The sequence below is a fragment of the Malus domestica genome, chromosome 11, assembly GCF_042453785.1.
Source record: "Malus domestica chromosome 11, GDT2T_hap1".
Taxonomy (NCBI): domain Eukaryota; kingdom Viridiplantae; phylum Streptophyta; class Magnoliopsida; order Rosales; family Rosaceae; genus Malus; species Malus domestica.
This window is the reverse complement of record NC_091671.1, coordinates 29,301,504-29,323,178: the sequence shown is the minus strand read 5'-3', so window position 1 is coordinate 29,323,178 and position 21,675 is coordinate 29,301,504. Positions and strand designations below refer to the sequence as shown.

General features: G+C 38.3%; 1 long non-coding RNA gene across 1 annotated transcript; it reads left to right on the top strand.

Moving 5' to 3' along the window:
* Window positions 1-735: 735 nt before the first annotated feature.
* Window positions 736-12,324, top strand: LOC103413186 (uncharacterized). Its single transcript, XR_003766439.2, has 5 exons — window positions 736-837; window positions 960-1,070; window positions 1,214-1,285; window positions 1,814-1,893; window positions 11,943-12,324. It is a non-coding gene; the product is annotated as an uncharacterized lncRNA (long non-coding RNA).
* Window positions 12,325-21,675: the final 9,351 nt, after the last annotated feature.

Here is a 21,675-nt window from a genome sequence, read left to right as displayed (position 1 = left end):
CAGACCCTGCGTAAAGCGGGAGCCTTGTGCACTGGGTACGACCTTTTTTTTAATATTTGTTGAATTGAAAAAGATTTGAAGGCTGCTTTTTTTTTTTTTTTGTGGTTCAATTTGCAGATTCCATATTGCATGTGCTACTTTACCAATATGTGAAATGTTAACGCCTCTGAACCTATTTTACTCTGGCAAGGATACGAGAATTGTGTCCAAAACTCCCCAACTTTTATAAATGTTTGGGAATGATGTCTTCTGAACCAAATACTTCCCAACTTTTTAATCGAAATATGGATTTGCTTTTTTTGGTGAACGACTGACCAAATTTAATTTGAAAATTGAGCCTATTTGAGAGAGTTAATTCGTGAAGAATATCCTACTTTTGTTACCTAGAGGTGTTTATAAAGAATCTGATCTATTTATAAAGTAGTTCATTCTTTGAAGTCAACCACAAAATTTAAAGTGGGTTATAGATGCTATTGCTTGATTCTTCAATTCTAGCAAAGGGGTTCATCATTCTCTTATCAACATTTATTTTAAGCTCAAGTTCATGACATTATTGTCAGGGGAAAAGTCACTGGCAGCAATCACCTTGTAATCATCGCAGGAAAAATATCGTAGTCATTTTGAGCTCGGATTCAGCGAACCTGTGGTAAACCTTCTTTTCCGATTACTTTCATTTATTTATTTGTGAATCAACAACTTTTTAGGAATAATGAATGTCACAATTGCTGATAAATCGATTCTTTGTTCGGAACCTGAACTATCGATCTGTGCAAAGTAGTACATCCATATATAGATCAATGCTATGGATTCTTCTCAACCTATAGACCTCAAATTTCGGTGCGTCTTCCATCATTCTCCTACCTCACTATATATGGAGCTTTTACATTAAATTGGGTAGTTTCGTGAATGAGAATAAGCATGTATCTGTCTCTGTTTGTCTTTGAGTTTACTCTTATTAGAAGTTGGAACATTGTCAAGACAAGCAGAGAATCCGTTTCTCTACGAAAGAGGCGGTTGTCACTGCTAATCCAGGGACAATAATTTGAACACCATGAAAAAAAATAATTAAGGTAAATAATAAGCCTTATATAATTTGTTACATTATCAATCAGTAATTTGTTGGTCGTAAATTTGGACAGTAAAATAAAAGGTTATGCAGGTTTTGTATATTTGAGTGTGTTATATTCTTTGAGAATGATCTTTGTTGTTGTAGTTTTTGGTTGCAGATATGATCCCTTGAACTTGAATTAATTGGATCACTCTTTTTTCCTCGCATGGAGTAAAGGTAAAACCACTATATTTTTTACTTATTACTTTTTTTTTTAATGTGTTCTGATTATGAGATTGTCTATTGTTTGTTTAATGATTGTTTGGATGCTTAAAAATGTTCTTTGTTTTGTCTTTTTAAACCAGAATGAATCGGTATAGATTCTGTGTTTAGTTTCCTTTTGCTTTATCAATTTACCTTACTTCTTTGAACCAAATGCAAGTTCCAATATTGCATTGTTAACAAAATAATTATATGAAATTGAAGCTTTCGTTGATTAAGAAATCTCTTTTTGTTCAAATAGCGTTATAAGTTTTGTCGGGACAGAGGTTCAGGGCCGAAGGGGTAGAGGAAGACCTAGGAAAACTTTGGAAGAGACCCTAAGAAAAGACTTGAGTACTTGGATCTAACGGAAGACATGACACAAAACCGAGCGCAATGGCGTTCTAGGATTCATATAGCCGACCCCACTTAGTGGGAAAAGGCTTTGTTGTTGTTGTTGTTGTAGCGTTATAAGTTTTGTGTCTTTTTTTTCTTTCTCAACAGGTGGGCTTAAAAGAGATCAAGTGTTAATAAGGACCTTGAAATGGAGTATGTATTAAGATTCATCAATGGTGGTACAAAATGTAAGCATCACTAGACCTGGAATTCGTGTCGTGTTTTCCGTGTTCGTGTCGTTTTCGTGTCATACCCGATATCTTAACAGGTCATGTCGTGTAACACCCGTTAAAATAAATAGGTAAAATGATCCGACCCGAAATCGGCCCGATAATATTAACAGGTAATATGACCCGACCCATTACCCGTTAAGGAAAATATAGTTTAAACCAATAAATAATCAAATGAAAAACATAATACTAAATAAGTATATACATACCATATTGTCACATCCAAAACATAAAAACGCAATTTTCTTTTAAGTATATTTTCACTTACCTAAAGTCTTTAATATTTTTTTAATTAATGTAGAAGTGTAAAAAAATATAGAAAAAAATATATAAACGCTCGAAATGACAAGCTTTACAACTTTCATGAATAGCTTAAGTTTGAAATTCACCACTATAATCATATAAATCATAGATCAAAATTTAACCATTGATTGTTGTTTACATTTACGCTTCATTGCTCTCATCAAATTTTGTTTTTTCAGATTTTCTTTTTTGAAAACTTGATCTACTAGAGGATGTAGGAAGATGAACGGTTTGGATCGTTGATATTATATTCAAAGTTTTACAGTTAGTGAAAATATTGCTTGATGTTTATAAAGATTCTACAAACTATATGACATCGACTCATATTTCAGTTAACCATAAATATCGAAACGTGATATCAAAGATCTGAACCATTCATCTTCTTACATCCGCCAGATGATCATGTTTTCAAAAAATAAAATTTAAAAAATGAAATTCAGTAAGAAGAATAAAGCGTAAATGGCAATCGACGGTTAAATATAAATTTAAGGTTTATGAATTATAGTGTTGGATTTCGAAGCTGACCCCTTCATGAAAATTGTAAAGTTTGTCACTATGAGTGATTGTATATTTTTTTTTTACATTTTTTACACTTCTACAATAATTATTATTAATTTTATTAATTTTGCCTCAAATAAAAAACATTATTCATGAAGGTTTGGAGGATTTTAAAAATCTAAACGATAATGCAAGTGTAACCATTATCTACTCGTGGAGGAATAATGATGAATCACGAGTGTTTATATATTCTTTCACATTTTTCATATGTGTATGTATGTCTTCTTAGTTCTTGCCTATACAAATACTATATTAGTTTATTTTAATTTTGGACAACAACATGTTAAGTAAAATTTATCCTAGTAATGATAATAAGGAACTCTCATAATAAAAATAAATAATGACAAAAACTTTTTTTTAAAAACTTATATAGAATAATAATACAAAACTATATATTTAATATAGAATATATTGTATATATTACTATGGCTATTGTATTTTATAATAAATCTTTTAGTAATTAAACTTTAAAATTATCAAAATAATTTTTTTCTTAACGGGTTGAAACGGATTAACTCCGCCTATGTCTTACATGGCCGGTCCCAAGCCCGGATAAAGGAGGAGGGGGAGGGCGTCAGGTAGTCGACAGCCGGCACTCCATGATCACGTCGAATCCTTATGAAAATGAATCCAGAACAAAATCGCGCTAAAGCTAGGGCGTCACCCGTAAGTGGCGCGCTGTGTGGCCCGAGCACAGTGATAAGTGAGCAAGGGTCGCTGTATCTCCATCGGCACCCGGATGCAGTGTTAAATGAGCAAGGGGGCCATAGAAACTTCTTTTCGAACGACTCCACTCAAAGTTGTTTGGGAGCATATGCTCCTATCAACTTTACCCGGGACACACAAAAGAAGTACTTTGATCCTATTAGACGGGGGAGGGTGAAGAAGCTAGGACAGAAGGGTAGAGTTCAAGAGAGCAAAATGCGTTTAGGAACATGGAATATAGGAACCTTAACGGGAAAATCTATGGAAGTAGTAGAAGTTATGGTGAGGAGAAGGATAAATATTATGTGCCTACAAGAAACTAAGTGGGTTGGTAGTAAGGCAAAGGATCTAGAAAACTCAGGGTTTAAACTTTGGTATTCGGGCACAAATAGAACGAGAAACGGTGTTGGCATCATCGTGGACAAGACCTTGGTACAAGATGTTGTAGATGTCAAGAGGGTAGGAGATAGAATCATGGCAATCAAGATTGTAATAGGACAAGAACTTATCAATGTGATTAGTGCGTACGCACCTCAAGTAGGGTTGGATACGAGTTCGAAGGAGAAATTTTGGGAAGATCTTGGAGACTTGGTGCAAGGAATTGCTCAGACGGAGAAGTTATTTATAGGAGGAGATTTAAATGGACACGTGGGCAGGGAGACAGGCAACTATGGAGATTTTCATGGTGGCCATGGTTTTGGGGAGAGAAACGAGGATGGGGAAGCTATCTTGGATTTTGCAATGGCATATGATCTCTTCTTAGCCAACACCTTCTTTAAGAAGAGAGAAGAACATGTGATCACCTACAAAAGTGGGTCGTCAAAAACACAAATAGATTTTCTTCTAATGAGGAAAGGGGATCGTATAACTTGTAAGGATTGCAAAGTTATACCAGGAGAGAGCGTGGCTAATCAACATCGCTTGTTGGTGATGGATGTACATATCAAAAGAGTAAGACAAAAGAACAAGACTTGGAAGTGCCCAAGGACTAGATGGTGGAATCTAAAAGAAGAAAAACAAGTCATTTTCAAAGAGAAGGTAATCACCCAATGTGTGTGGGATAGAGAGGGGGAAGCTAGCCAAATGTGGGATTCCATGGCTAGTTGTATCCGAAAAGTAGCAAAAGAGGTATTAGGAGAGTCCAAGGGCTTTGCCCCACACCAAAAGGAATCTTGGTGGTGGAATGAGGAGGTACAAACAAAGGTGAAGGCTAAGAAGGAATGTTGTAAAGCCTTATACAAGGAGAGGACCGATGAAAATGGTGAAAGGTATAGAAAAGCGAAGCAAGAGGCGAAGAAAGCTGTCAGAGAAGCTAAGTTAGCGGCTTACGACGATATGTATAAACGACTAGATACCAAAGAAGGAGAGTTGGATATCTATAAACTATCTAGAGCAAGGGAAAAGAAGACAAGGGACCTAAACCAAGTGAGGTGCATCAAGGATGAGGATGGAAAGGTTCTTGCTACAGAGAACGCGGTTAAAGACAGATGGAGAGGTTATTTTCATAATCTTTTCAATGAAGGACATGAAATGAGTGCTTCTTTAGGGGAGTTGAGTAACTCAGAAGAGTGTAGAAACTACTCTTTTTATCGTCGAATCCGGAAGGAAGAAGTGATGGTAGCTTTGAAGAAGATGAAGCATAAAAAAGCAATAGGCCCAGACAATATACCAATCGAAGTGTGGAAACTTTTGGGAGAGACAGGTATAACATGGCTCACTGACCTTTTCAATAGGATTTTGAAAACGAAGAAGATGCCAAATGAGTGGCGAACGAGCACTTTGGTGCCTATCTACAAGAATAAGGGCGACGTACAAAATTGCATGAACTATAGGGGTATTAAGCTAATGAGTCATACAATGAAGCTCTGGGAGAGAGTCATTGAGCATAGATTGAGGCAAGAGACACGGGTTTCGGACAACCAATTCGGGTTCATGCCAGGGCGCTCAACCATGGAGGCAATCTATCTCTTACGAAGATTGATGGAAAGATATAGAGATGGGAAAAAGGATTTACACATGGTCTTTATAGATTTGGAAAAAGCGTATGATAGGGTCCCAAGAGACGTTCTTTGGAGGATTTTAGAGAAGAAAGGAGTACGAGTAGCATATATCCAAGCTATAAAGGATATGTATGAAGGAGCAAAGACTGCCGTAAGAACTCATGAAGGACAAACCGAAAGCTTTCCCATAACTGTAGGATTACATCAAGGCTCATCTTTAAGTCCTTACCTTTTTGCGTTGGTAATGGATGAGTTAACAGGACATATTCAAGATGATATTCCTTGGTGTATGCTTTTCGCAGACGATATAGTGTTGATAGATGAAACTCAGGTAGGGGTAAATGCAAAGCTTAACCTTTGGAGAGAAGTGTTGGAATCTAAAGGTCTTCGCCTAAGCCGATCAAAGACAGAATATATGGAGTGCAAGTTCAGTGCAAATGGAGGCCAAAACGAGTTAGGGGTGAGGATCGGAGATCAAGAAATACCAAAGAGCGACCGTTTTCGTTACCTAGGATCTATCTTGCAAAAGAACGGAGAATTAGATGGAGATCTCAACCACAGAATACAAGCTGGATGGATGAAGTGGAAGAGTGCATCCGGCGTGTTGTGTGACCGCCGTATGCCACTGAAGCTCAAGGGAAAATTTTATAGGACGGCAATAAGGCCGGCGATGCTGTATGGCACAGAATGTTGGGCGGTGAAACATCAACACGTACACAAAATGGGTGTAGCGGAGATGAGGATGCTTCGTTGGATGTGTGGGCACACGAGAAAGGATAAGATTAGGAATGAGGATATCCGGGGTAAAGTAGGAGTAGTCGAAATTGAAGGAAAGATGAGAGAAAATCGGTTACGGTGGTTTGGACATGTGCAAAGACGGCCTACTGACGCTCCGATTAGAAGATGCGACTATGGGACAGAGGTTCAAGGCCGAAGGGGTAGAGGAAGACCTAGGAAAACTTTGGAAGAGACTCTAAGAAAAGACTTAGAGTACTTGGATCTAACGAAGGACATAACTTAGGATCGAGCACAATGGCGTTCTAAGATTCATATAGCCGATCCCACTCAGTGACTTGGATTTTCCAAGTCTCCAACCGAGAAGTTTTCCTCACTCGGGAAATTAAGGGAACACTACCCCAACCTACATGCTCCACTAAGAAAGCTTCAACATACAAGCTTCAACAAAAGAAAATTCAAAGAACTTAGCGAAGAAGGCTTTGGTGTATTTAACACAATAAGTTGAAATGAAGGAAAGCTTATTTATTGATATCCCCGATAAGCTACAAATATGTACATATACATGAGTCAAAATAAACACACAAGAGGGAGCCTTCACAAAGGTTGCTTAGGAGAAGTCTCAGCAGTCGGTAGAGCCCCAGAAAGAGAAGGCACCGGAGGGGGATCATTTGGAGCTTCAGTACTGGACAGAACCCTAGAAGGAGGAGGCATCAGAGGTTGATCATTCGGAGCTTCATTACGCGGTACAGCCCCAGAAGACGAAGGCAATAAATGCCTTTGGAACAAACCCACAAATCTCTGATGATCAAGTAAAACCTGACCATCAGTTTCCTTCATCTGGTCAAGCTTCCTCTTCATGTTTGTAGCATAGTCATGTGCGAGCCGGTGCAACTGTTTATTCTCATGCTTGAGCCCTCTAATCTCCTGTTTGAGACTCATCACTTCAGCCGCCAATGATTCAACTTGGCGGGTTCGAGCAAATAGGCGTTGGGCCATATTAGACACAGAACCTGCACACTGAACACTGAGAGCCAGCGAATCCTTAACAGCTAACTCATCAGACCGTTTGGAAAGTAGTCTGTTATCTTTGGGGGTGAGAAGGTTCCTGGCCACCACCGCAGCGGTCATATCATTCTTCATCACGGAATCCCCAACGGTAAGAGGACCAGTAGGGGAGACGAAGGATGGGCGCCATATGTTGTCTGGAGAAGGCGGGGCTGCCTCTTCAACAAGGTTCAAGTCAAAACGACGGTCGGAGGGGCCAGACATTTTCAAAGGTGTTGAAGAGAGAAGAGGTCGGACAAATCAAGATCTTAGAAGTGCAAGAATGAAGCTTCTACTGGTGGAGATTCAAGTGTGCTTTGGAACTTAATGCCAGCCCCTATAAAAATCTGCACTCGACGGAGCTTCAGAAATCGAAGAGGCGCCTGCTCAGAAATCGAAGAGGCGTTTGCTTTCTCAAAAGTTGGGCTGCTCTAAGACCACGAAGGTCGATCTCGAAGAGGCGCTCGCTTTCTCAAAAGCTGGGCTCCCCAGAGACCACGAGGGCCGATCTCAGAAATCGAAGAGGCACCTACTTTTCCAGCCTTGTCAGTACCTGTCACACGCACACTCAGCTTTGCGGAAATTATGGGCATTCTGTCGAAGACTTCTGGGGAAGTAGAAAACTCATGAATCTTACTGTTCAATCACCCTCTTCCCACACGCAACAATAGCTCATGGGTACCACAGATAACTTTGCCAAAGTTCTCTGCCAAAGTTGAGCACGTGAAGCTTGCAGCTCCCACTACATCGCTCTGACCAAGAAGGGTAAAAGAATAGCAAAGAAACAGCACTAACAAAGTTTAGACCCATAAATTTTGAAGGTCTAGCTACCATATTATTACCCACAAGGGTAAAGGAACAGTACCACTGCTGGATAATTGGAAAGTCCCTGTGTGTCAACCTCTGTGCTTCGTGGCAAGGTAGACTAGCAAACATGCCCAACCTTTACTCACATTCGAGAAAACACTCCCAATAAGATTGCTTGCTCCAAAATCGAAGAGGCACCGTCCTCCGAATCTCGAGAGCCAGACTCCCAACATGACTACTTTCTTAAAAATCGAAGAGAGGGTAAAGGAACAGTATCATTGCTGGATAATTGGAAAGTCCCTGTGTGTCAACCTCTGTGCTTCGTGGCAAGGTAGACTAGCAAACATGCCCAACCTTTACTCACATTCGAGAAAACACTCCCAACAAGATTGCTTGCTCCAAAATCGAAGAGGCACCGCCCTCCGAATCTCGAGAGCCAGACTCCCAACATGATTACTTTCTCAAAAATCGAAGAGACACTGCTCCCCGAATCTTCAAGAGCCAGAGCCCCAGCATGATTGCTTTCTCAAAAATTGATAAGGCATCGTTCTCCAAATCAATCGAAGAGGCGCTCGCTTTCTCAAAAGCTGGGCTGCTCAGAGACCACGAGGGCCAATCTCAGAAATCGAAGAGGCACCTACTATTCTAGCCTTGTCAGCACCTGTCACACGCACACTCAGCTTTGCAGAAATTATGGGCATTCTGTCGAAGACTTCTGGTGAAGTAGAAAGCACATGAATCTTACTGTTCAATCACCCACTTCCCACACGCAACAATAGCTCATGGGTACCACAGATAACTTTGCCAAAGTTCTCTGCCAAAGTTGAGCACGTGAAGCTTGCAGCTCCCACTATATCGCTCTGACCAAGAAAGGTAAAAGAATAGCAAAGAAACAGCACTAACAAAGTTTAGACACATAAATTTTGAAGGTCTAGCTACCATATTATTACCCACAAGGGTAAAGGAACAGTACCATTGCTGGATAATTGGAAAGTTCCTGTGTGTCAACCTCTGTGCTTCGTGGCAAGGTAGACTAGCAAACATGCCCAACCTTTACTCACATTCGAGAAAACACTCCCAACAAAATTGCTTGCTCCAAAATCGAAGAGGCACCGTCCTCCGAATCTTGAGAGCCAGACTCCCAACATGACTACTTTCTCAAAAGCGAAGAGAGGGTAAAGGAACAGTACCATTGCTAGATAATTGCAAAGTTCCTGTGTGTCAACCTTTGTGCTTCGGGGCAAGGTAGACTAGCAAACATGCCCAACCTTTACTCACATTCGAGACAACACTCCCAACAGGATTGCTTGCTCCAAAATCGAAGAGGCACCGCCCTCCGAATCTCGAGAGCCAGACTCCCAACATGATTACTTCCTCAAAAATCGAAGAGACACTGCTCTCCGAATCTCGAGAGCCAGACCCCCAGCATGATTGCTTTCTCAAAAATCGAAGAGGCATCGCTCTCCGAATCTCGAGAGCCAGATACCACAGACCACTTTTTCAAAGTGCTCTGACAGAGTTAAAACATGTGAAACTGGCAGCTCCCACTACCGTGCTATGACCAAGCAGGGTAAATGAATAGCATTACTACTTGTTGTTAGGGAGACTCCTATATATGTCGACCTCCATCCCCAACGGACAGGCAGACCTGCAAAAATGCTCAACCCTTCATCATATCTGAGAGGGCACTCCCAACGAAGCCTTTCGAAATATTCAGCTTTCTTTCCCCCCGATAATACCTCTGCAAACAAGCTATACTAGAGCAAGAATATCTCATATCATCAAGGTTAAAAGCAAGAGTATCCCATATCATGCTTTTTCCCTGTCTTTTCCTTTGGCCTTGTTTTTACCTGCAAGACAAGGAGAAAGAGAGCAATCAGTCAGCACTTGGAATCAAGCTTCCAGCCAGGAACTGACTGCCTGGAACCCCTTACCTGATTACTTACCTGGCATTGCTCTCGAGTACTCATCTTCAACATCTTATGTTTCCAGGGAAGATTCCGCATCTGCTTGAGGAACAGATAGGGCAAGTGCGAAGGATACAAGGAAGCATGTGGAGACAAGCGTAACAGCACACGTGCCGATACATCCATTACTCTGTCAAAAGCAAAAGTATCCCATATCAGCAGGGTGAAACGTACTCTAGATTTGATGGACTTGTTTTGACCCTCAAATTCTTCAGTCGGCCTTATACTCTGGAGGAAACCAGAAAACCCTCCAGCTCAGTTCAAGAATAAGCCTGTGGAAAGTTACTTCTTCAAAAGCAAAAGTATCTCATATCATCTCTTCTCATTTTTCTTCTCTTTATCCTTCATGCTGCTGCAAGATGGGGAGAAGGTGAACAATCGGTCGGAGCTCTGATTGCTTACCTTGTCTGTCACCTCTTTCAGCAGACCCCCTAGCTCGGCGACTTGGGGGACTCCTACTACATGGTTTGTATCGCGCTTGACCAAGCTTGAAACTACAAGTAAGCTTCAAGTGAAATTGATACATTACCTTGTGCATCTCCACCAGTTAAAGATATCACCCCTGGATGGAGGAAGAGTACTTCCAGAGAAGATGCCACATCTACCTATGAGACAGATAAGGCAAGTCAAGACGACACCACACTCCGATACTTAGAAGTTTCGTGATTACGAGATCATTCGCCCACAATATTTCCTAATGTCATTTGTACTAAATCATTCACTTGTACTCACTAAAGGAGAGCTTGAACCTATGTACTTGTGTAAACCCTTCACAATTAATGAGAACTCTTCTATTCCGTGGACGTAGCCAATCTGGGTGAACCACGTACATCTTGTGTTTGCTTTCCTATCTCTATCCATTTATATACTTATCCACACTAATGACCGGAGCAATCTAGCGAAGATCACAAAAAGCGACCGTTTTCGCTACCTAGGATCTATCTTGCAAGAGAACGGAGAATGAGATGGAGATCTCAACCATAGAATACGAGCTGGATGGATGAAGTGTAAGAGTGCATCCGGCGTGTTGTGTGACCGCTGAAGCTCAAGGGAAAATTTTATAGGACGGCAATAAGGCCAGCGATGTTGTATGGCACAGAATGTTGGGCGGTGAAGCATCAACACGTACACAAAATGGGTGTAGCGGAGATGAGGATGCTTTGTGGGATGTGTGGGCACACGAGAAAGGATAAGATTGGGAATGAAGATATCCGAGGTAAAGTAGGAGTAGCCGAAATTGTAGGAAAGATGAGAGAAAATCGGCTCCGGTGATTTGGACATGTGCAAAGAAGGCCGACTGACGCTCCGGTTCGAAGATGTGACTACGGGACAGAGGTTCAGGGCCGAAGGGGTAGAGGAAGACCTAGGAAAACTTTGGAAGAGACTCTAAGAAAAGACTTAGAGTACTTGGATCTAACGGAGGACATGACACAAAACCGAGCGCAATGGCGTTCTAGGATTCATATAGCCGACCCCACTTAGTGGGAAAAGGCTTTGTTGTTGTTGTTGTTGTTGTGGGTTGAAACGGATTACCCACGTGTTACCTGCGTGTATACCTGTTAAGAACCCATTATTAACGGGTTCTTAACGGACCACCCAATAATGACCCGATAAGTTATCGTGTTGACCCGAAAATCGTTATTTTCGTGTCGTTTTCGTGTCGTGTCACCGTGTCGCGTCAGAAACTGTTGGGTCTAAGCATCACTATGAGTGATTGATAAGCTCTGTAGGCTTTCGTTTTCAATGTTGAAGTTGGAAATTGCTTTGGTTGTTAGAATACTTATCAGAAAATAACTTTCGCTAGATTTCTTCTTTGTTGTTTTCATATGTTGCTTCTATGGTGGGTTTTGAAATTCCAATTTTGGATGTCAAATTCACTTCTCAGGTTAGTTGTGAAAATGCCTACTTTTCTCTTGAAGATCTTTTACCCAAGTAGCCAGAATCAGTGACCAAAGCTCTCGATAACGACTTGGACATCGACCTGTACACTATTCTCACCTTTTTCGGCTTTTAGGGAATTGGTTGCTGAATTTTATTTCAATAATTTGTGAAATTTTGTTTTGCTTTTTGTTGCACAGCTTTTAAACGTTGATATACAATGTAAAAACATCAAATTTATTCTGAATGCATCTTAGGATTGTAGCTTTACTTAGCAGGTATATTTTAAATTTTCTATACTGAAATTCCTCTCTATATTCTTACTTTCAGTATTCAAAGATGAAGTAAACTCTTAAACGATATATTTTTACTCTATTCTTTTTGTGTTTATATGTTCCTCTGGTTTTATTTAGAATCATGAAACTTGATTACAGTAAGAAGCATAATAGTAATGGTTGGTTTTTGTTATTTTTAAAATTTTGAAAGGTTAGCAAAACCACTGATGCAAAGAAGAAGGCTGCAAACAATTTCTGATTAAATTGTATCATTAAAATATTTCATATGTGAAAATTTGCTTAACATTGTGAACACAAATAGCATTAATCTTCTGTCACACAAACCCCTTATACTTTTTTAACATAATTTTTTACGCAATTTTTAATCCCGCACCAATGCATGGGCAAAACTTTCTAGTATCTATCTAAAGGCAATAGAAGTTACTGTTTATTCAACAATATTTTAACGATTATTAGACAATTATAAAAACGTTCTACCTAACTAAACATTTTTGAAGATTAGACATTTATTAGGGCATCCGCAAATATTAAAGTAGGTATTAGCTCTCACGTTATTTATGGAGTTTTGAATATCTAAATCGATTCTTTTTAGTGAAGCAGATTTAAGGTGCAAGTTGGCTAAAAAACAGGGTCGGTCCTAAGAATTTGGGGGTCCTGTGTGAGACTCCAACAAAGGCTCTTCTAAAATTTTGGTTGATATATTTTCTTTTACATTTTATTTTTTATAATTGTGTATAACTTGAATAATGTGAAGAAAGAAAAAAAAAATTCTTGATGTGGTGGCTAGATATCTATTTGCATCTTTTATGTTTTTTGGTTCGAAATTCCTTAAGGTCTAACATTTTGGTTGCTATGTTTTTTTTTTACACAAATTTATTTGTATGATTATGTATAAACAGAGATAATGAATATATATATATATATATATATATCTTAGTGTGGTGGCTTCTATTTGCATTCTTTATGTTTTTGGGTTCAAACCTTCTTACTTTTAAATACCAAAATAAAAGCCCTTCTAAGGTCTAACATTTTGGTTGCTATGTTTTCTTTTACATTTTAATTTTTATGATTATGTATAAATTGAGATAAACCACCTATTTGCATTCTTTATGGTTTTGAGTTCCAACCTTCTTGCTTTTAAATACCCAAAAAAAAGCTCTTCTAAGGTCTAACATTTTGGTTGCTATATTTTCTTTTACATTTTAATTTTTATGATTATATATAAATTCAAATAAAGGAAAACTAATGAAAAGGGCTTGAAAACTTTGAGTTTTAATGATAAGGACAAAATAAATGGTAAAGTGAATAGTACCAGGATTGACTTTTTAGTGTAAAAATGTGATTTTTCGTTAAAGTGAACAGTACCGGGAATTTTTCGTTAAAGTTCCCTTGAAATAATGTAAAAAAAATAAAAATAAGAAATTCTGGTGGGTGACTAAAACACAAATGCGCTGAGAGCTCAATTTTCTATATCAGAGCACATTAAAATATATATACTATGTATCCACTTGCACATATGGATGACAACGGTTCGGTTTGGGACGGAAATGTTATATCCATTCCTATAATCATGAAAATTAACCATATCCATAACTGCAAATTGACCATCGAAAATTCATAACCATACCCACCAGGTAACAGATTTCACATCGGTTAACGGTTATATTCATCTTCGTCAATACCAAAAATATATTTGTTTAATTGAGGCATTATTATTTAGTAGATACCAAAAACTTTTGAACTTTCTCACCAAACGCAACTTTTGTAATTCTCAAGTTAATGGATGCGGTGAATATATATATATATATATATATATATTATATACAATACTATATTTATTTATTAATGGATGTGGTGAATATATATAAATATATATTTATAGGTATAGGATCAAGGGACAAATATTTTCACACTCTTTTTAAGCCTTTTGATTATATGACATCCAATGGTTCTTATTTATTCATTAAATGGCATGGATGCTTATGTGGATTTTAACTAATAATAAAAGTAAAATAAAACTGAAAATGAACATAAAATGTATATCTGTGTGTGTGCGTATACAATGTTGAGGGATTGCAACGTTTTCCAAGCAGATAATTTTCGAGCAGTACTAGTTGTGGGAATGGATAGAAGACCGACAGCCATCCAGGAATCTCTCATCAGGCTTTCTCTTATGGAAGGTGAAGTTCGAATAATTCTCAGGGTGCAAAAACAGCATGAACCTGACATTTACTACAGGACTGGTGGCACTGTGCCGCTCCAATATCTGATGTGAGATTATTTTGAACGTAAAAAGTTCAGTGCTCTTCTAGTATTTTCGAATTTCACTGTAAATTATCATAAAATTCAATTAGGGAACAATTCAAATAACAGAGTTGACTGGTGTAGTCAAAGATGACAAGTAATAAAAGAGAATGATACAACAAATATTTTAGAATGCAGGAAAGTATAGAATTTTGGGCAATGAGTAAATTACGTCGGAATTGCAGATTTGTGTCCGTGTTATTCTCTTTAATAACGAGATTACATAGTTCAGATAACAAAATTCAAAGAACATAAGTTATATAACAAAATTCAAGAGCACAATTCAGATGACAAAATTCAAATAAGACGACTATTACAACAAAATTCAAGAAGACGATTTGGAAGATATGAATTGAACATAATTGAGAACATACCAAAGAGCGACAGTTCCAAGACGATAATGGTGAGCCACTTGAAACGTGGGCTGCAGGCCTTCGACAACACCTAGGTTTTTGAGGGGGATTTCTTTTGCACGACTAATATTAGTTAAAAGTCTATTTAGGGTTTCTTTTGCACGGTTACAATAGTTTCATGATTTTTTTATTAGGGTTCAAAGTCTGAATCCAAGTCTTGATCGAAATGGGAATGGGAGAACCAATTTTAGTTAAATTATCTTCTTTTTTTAATTATATTTTTAATTTTCCAGATTTTATGTTTTTTTTAATCTTTAATATTAGTTAAAATCCACATAAGCATCCATGTAATTTAATGAATAAATAAGAACCCTTGGATGTCATGTAATCAAAAGGCTTAAAAAGAGTCTAAAAGTATTTGTAAAAATATTTGTTCCTTGATCCTATCCCATATTTATATTATACAATACTATATTTATTAATATAATTTATATTATATATAAAATGTATTATTTGGGTCGGTTTCGGGGACATATAGGGATCAGGGACCCCTATAAACATAACCAAATAATATTTTCGGTTTTCCCCATATCCGAAATATAACCGAATTTTCATCCCCAAATCTGTTTCATTCGGACGGTTATCCACGGTTATCGAGTTTAACAGTTTGAATGTTGGTTTAAAGATTTAGAGCTTGAAAGATGACTATCAATGAAAATTAACTTCAATATTTGTCCCCCCCCTAAGACCATCTCCAACCCTTGGGCTAAAAGCCAAATTTTTTAGCCCGGAAAATTTGGCTTTTAGCCCAAAAACATCTTTTCTGCTCCAACCCTTCTACCCTAAAATTTTAGTCCGGAATTATTAAAGAATGAACTTAGGCTAATTTTTTTCTTAAATCAATTTTTTTTTTAAATGTAGATTATTGTAAATTAATTTTATGAACATTTTAATCTAAAAAAAATTAAATTCCGATAAACATTTGGCATTTAGCCCAGGGGGAAAGCTGGGGGGGGTATTTGGCCCAGAAATAACATTTGGCATTTAGCCTAAAATTTTAACATGGGTTGGAGAGTGTTTGGGGGGGTAATTTGGGAGGTAATTTGGCTTTTAGCACAGGTTTGGAGATGGTCTAACGGATGTTCATTATCAAAGATATAGATTCATTATCTGAAATGTTTTAAAAGATTGATACCACTATTAAAAAAAACATTATATTCAAATTCCTGTTTTGTTTAGATGAAGTAGGATATTCATTGATATGACGAAAAGAATACATATATGTTGGAGGATAGGGTGCATTTATGTGGGTCTCGATAAAAACCTTTCCTGAGATTTCAACTCAATCGAAGGAAAATGAGCATCCCGCAACAAATGACAGAGTTGTACCATCTTCCAAAATAAGGTATGTGATTACATCAGGAGGTTCCTCAAACCAAATCGTTGATCTAAAGTTAGACCCAATCGTGCCAGTCTATGAGCAACCTTGTTTGCCTCCATCAGGTGTAGACGAGCTTTGTTTAGGGAATTGTATGCATAAAATAGCGAGCATCATTCACCACATGTCCAAAACTTCGTATAAACCATTATGAATTTCAACAAATTTTACACTGCGATTCCTAGGCTAATGGTACACAAATTAAGTTCACCTAAGTACATATGTTTCAATAACACACAAATCCAAAATTTCACATAACCCACAATTTCAACACACACACACACACACACACATATATATATATATAACCCAATTAGACAAATTAAAATTTCCTATAAAATTAAATTGAGAGACAAATACATACCTTTCCTTTAATTTTCTTCCAATTCAATCACAAACCTACAAAAACCAAACATAATTAATTACACAATTACACAAAAAGTATTTAATAAATAAAAAAAACCTTAAATTAATTGGGAGAGGGAGAGTGAGAGATGGGTGATGAGGTTGGTATGAGAAGGGTGTAAGATGTGTGAAAGAGAGAGAGCAGACTTGCAGAGCATGAAGAGTAGCGCGCAGGGGGGAAGAAGAAAGAAAGGAGAAAGAGAAAAAGAAGGCTGCATGGCCTGTTTTAATGAATTGGGTTTTGCTTGACGAATAACAACGATGTCAAGCAAAAAAGTGTCGGTGGATTTTTTGATAGGTCATCATGGAACTTTGCCGACACATATAACACTTTACCCAACAAAATCTTTCATCGGGCAACATTCCAAAAGCTGATGAACTGGTTTTTCGTCGGGCAAAGGGTGACACAATACAATACACATTCCTGAAAAACTTACTTTACCTGACGAACTTTACTTTAACCTTCGAATTTCATCACGCAAAGTCCTTGACAAAAACTTAAACGCTGACCAGGTTTGTGATAACTCTGAGATTTAGCTATGGAGGAATGCAGAGAAAGCAACAGAGAATTCGAAGAGAGAGAGTAGTGAGAGAAACTGATACTTTTCATTACATTCACTATTACATCCTTTGTCCTATTTATAAATACAACCATATACAACTAACTTCTAGATTAACCAATACAATAGAGACACATGGCAGTGCCTAACAACTCTATCAACTAACAATACATCATGTAATCTAACATTCCCCCTCAATCTTATGCTAGGCATTCCCAAGCATAAGATTGGAACAATGAGAACTAAACAATGGAAAACACAAACCCTTGGTAAGTATATCAGCAAACTGCTTCGATGATGCCACAAACTGCTCCGATGATGCCACAAACTGTAACAAAATTGTGCCTTGCTGAACCTTTTCACGCACAAAATGGCAGTCTATTTCGATGTGTTTAGCTTTAGAATCCAAGACGGGATTAGTTGCTAGAGCCATGGCAGATATGTTGTCGCAATGCAGCAATGGTGTAACTGAAGATGAAAGAGACAGATCCTTGAGTAATTGTTGAAGCCATACCACCTTAACAGTTGTAGTTGCCATTGCTCGATACTCGGCCTCAGTAGAAGACCGACTAACAGTATGTTGTTTCTTTGAACTCCAAGAAATAGGATTGGGACCTAAAAACACAACGAAACCAGTTGTTGACCTTCTGTCATTGGGATCCCCAGCCCAATCAGCATCGGTGTAAGCTCTAATATCCAAATTTCCAGGTTTAAAACACAATCCAAGCTGCATAGTCCCTTTGAGATACCTCAAGATTCGCTTGATCGCAACAAAATGACTTTTAAGTGGAGAATGCATGAATTGACAGACTTGATTAACCGAATAAGCTATATTAGGTCTAGTAAAAGTCAAATACTGGAGAGCACCAACTATACTTCGGTAAATACCTGGATCAGGAAATGGAGGATTACCATGAGTGAAGAGCTTGTGATGAGGATGACAATAAGTGGTACAAGGCTTACTGTTTAGCATATTTTTCTTGTGCAACAAGTCCTTGATATATTTAGACTGATGAACAAGTATTCCCTGAGATTGATACTCAATTTGCAGACCAAGAAAATATTGGAGAATTCCTAAATCCTTTATATCAAACTCCCTAGTTAATTGGTGTATCACATATTGAACATGGGAATCATCATCACCACTGAGTATAATGTCATCAACATAGAGGAGCAACACAACAATGGAATGACCATTATGTTTGACATATAAAGACGGATCAGCATATGATGCTTTAAAACCAAACTCAGAAGAAATCGGGAAAACCTCTCATTCCATGCTCGGGGAGCCTGTTTGAGGCCATACAAAGACCTTTCAAGCTTGCACACAAACTCTGGATGATCCTTGTCAATAAACCCCTGTGGTTGAGACATATACACTTCTTCATCTAGAAATCCATGCAGAAACGCATTTTTGACATCTAATTGTTTAAGTTTCCATCCCTTTGTAGCAGCCAAGGATTATCAATCTGACTGTAGTAGGTTTAACTACAGGGCTAAAAGTCTCATAATAATCTAGGCTAGCTTCCTGAGAGAACCCCCTGGCCACTAACCGAGCCTTATACCTTGCAACAGAACCATCAAGATGTCTTTTAACCTTATAAATCCACTTACAACCCACCAAGTTCTTGTGAGGTGGAAGTGGAACTAAGGTCCATGTTTTCTGTTTAAGAAAAGCCTCAATCTCCTCATTCATTGCACAGTTCCACTGAGAACACTTTGAAGCAGCACTGAAAGACTGAGGTTCCCTATCCAGAGAGGAATCGAGTGGCAAGGTAACAGAGAATACCTTCTTTTTAGATATCCCAGACTTGGACCTTGTTTACATGGGATGTGTGTTAATATTGAGCACAAGAACTTGTTGCAAATTTGGAACTTGAGAGGTAGTCACATCAGGATTGTTTTTCAGAGGACACCAACGAAGATGTAGAATCTGAGACAATTGAACCTCCAGGAGAGATAAGATCATCAAGTGTGTGAGAATAGAACTGAGTAACAGGGACTTGAGAAGAGGATGATAGATGTGGAAATGGTATTGGGATAATTGGAGGATGATGAAAGGTATTAGGGTGACTAATCAAGACTGGATATGGTTGAGGTAATCGATCAGACTTGAGACAAGAGGTGGACAACCCATGAGCACTAGGAAAAACCGTTTCATCAAACAATACATGCCTGGACACAATAAGCTTGTTATCCTTGTGAGCATAACAAATATACCCCTTATATTGAGCAGCATACCCCAAGAAGATGCATTGTATGGTTTTAGGTTCCAGTTTATGGTGGCAATATGGTTTCAGGGGAGGGTAACAAGCACAGCCAAAAATCCTTAAATGTTCAAGATGAGGAGGAGACTTAAACAACATCTCAAATGGAGACTGCATCTTTAACACAGAGGTAGGCATTCTATTAATAAGATAAGTAGTTGTAGCACAGGCATGAAACCAAAACTTAGGTGAAAGGGAAGCTTTTTGAAGTAATGTAATAGCAGTTTCAACAAGATGCCTATTCTTTCTCTCAGCTAAACCATTCTACTCAGGAGTGTAGGGGCATGATTTTTGGTGTACAATCCCTTTAGATTTAAGAAAATTTTGAAATAGAATGCTAGTATACTCTCCCCCACCATCACTCTGTAGTACTTTAATATGTGCAGAAAAGTAGGTATGAATATAAGCTTGGAATTGCATAAATATCTCAAAGACAACAACTTTATTAATCATGGGAAATATCCATGTATATCGTGTACATTCATCTATAAACGACACATAATAGCTATACCCTTCTAAAGACTTATTAGGAGAGGGACCCCATACATCAGTATGAATGACTTCAAAATGAACAAGAGACTTTGAAGCCATTAAGGGAAAAGGGAACTTGGTAAACTTGCCTTGTAAGCAATCAATACAAGTTTGAGATGAGGAAGTACAGGGAATTTTAATATCTGACTTACTAAAGGCTACTTGAGTTACAGAGTTGGTTGGATGACCCAATCTGCAATGCCAAAGAGATGTATTTATTTTCTGTCCAAGGAAAGCTGCAGAAGTTGGCTTTGGTTGTTTGAGAATGGGAAGTGGATAGACAGCTTAGTTACTCAGTCCTTGATATAGTACCTTGTTGGTGACCTTGTCCTATATACACACAGAGAATTCATCAACAATACACCTACAATTCTTGTCTTTGCACAATTGATGCATAGACAATAAGTGTTGTGATAAGTGTGGAACATATAACACAGATTTGAACTCAAGTGTATGTGATGAATTAGATAAATGAGCTTGACCAATATGTTTAATTTGTAAACCTTTACCACTAGCACTAGTAACTGTCTCTGATGAAGAATAAGGAGTGGTAGCTTGCAAATTGGACAGACCAGATGTCATATGATTGGTTGCTCCAAGTAACCAATACTCTTGCTGTGGTGCTGTTGGAGAGAAGGTGGTTCTTGCAGTAAAGGCACCGGTGGACCCAAGGTGAGGAGATAACATCCCATTGGAATACTGAGAATTAGACACCATATTAGGATTCTGTACTTGAGGCTAAAATGGATGTGAAGATTGAAATGGATGCTGCTGAATCACATTGGGAGATTGAGAGAAGTGCTGAGATTGAGGCACAGAAACAGGTGCAGAATTGAGTCTGTCAAAGCAGGTGGCAGCAGTATGTCCTTTAAGGTGACAGATTTGACAACCATTCTGAAAACAGTTGAGAGCTACATGTCCCTTTTTATCACATATTTGACAAATGAGCAAAGGGTGAAATGATTGATCTGAAACTATCTGAGAGCCAGGATTCTGAAACTGAGATTGCGATTGAAAATTAGGTTGTGCAGAGCCTTGATAACCAGAGGGTTGATGAAAGCCAGTATTGAACTTCTTGCCTTTACCCCTGAACCTGTAGTTATTGCCCCTAAAGTTGTTGTAAGTCCCAGATCCAGTCTGAGAGACAAATGCTACAGGACCATTGGTAGGAGGAAAGGGCAGTGGCTGAAACTGAGACATATATGAACCAGAATGAACATAGGACCCAAAATCAAAGTTTCCAGTATGAGTGTTAGTATGAGAAGAGCCACCAGTGTCATAAACTGGACGTGAAGTATTTGCAAGCATAGCTGCCATTAAAGATGGTGACTTGATGACCTCTTCCAATGTAGACTCTTTTGCCTTCAACTGAGATCGAAGCTCTTTTAAGGAAACCAGATTTTCTCTCCCTCGAATGATAGACTTAATGATATTATATTCTGTAGGTAATCCTCTCAGAGCTACAATAACAATATCCTCATCAAAATCACAACACCAGCAGTAGCTAATTGATCCCTACAATCTTTAATTCTCTGCAAATACAGATCAATGGATTCTGGCCCTTTCTTGATGTTTTGCAGATCAAT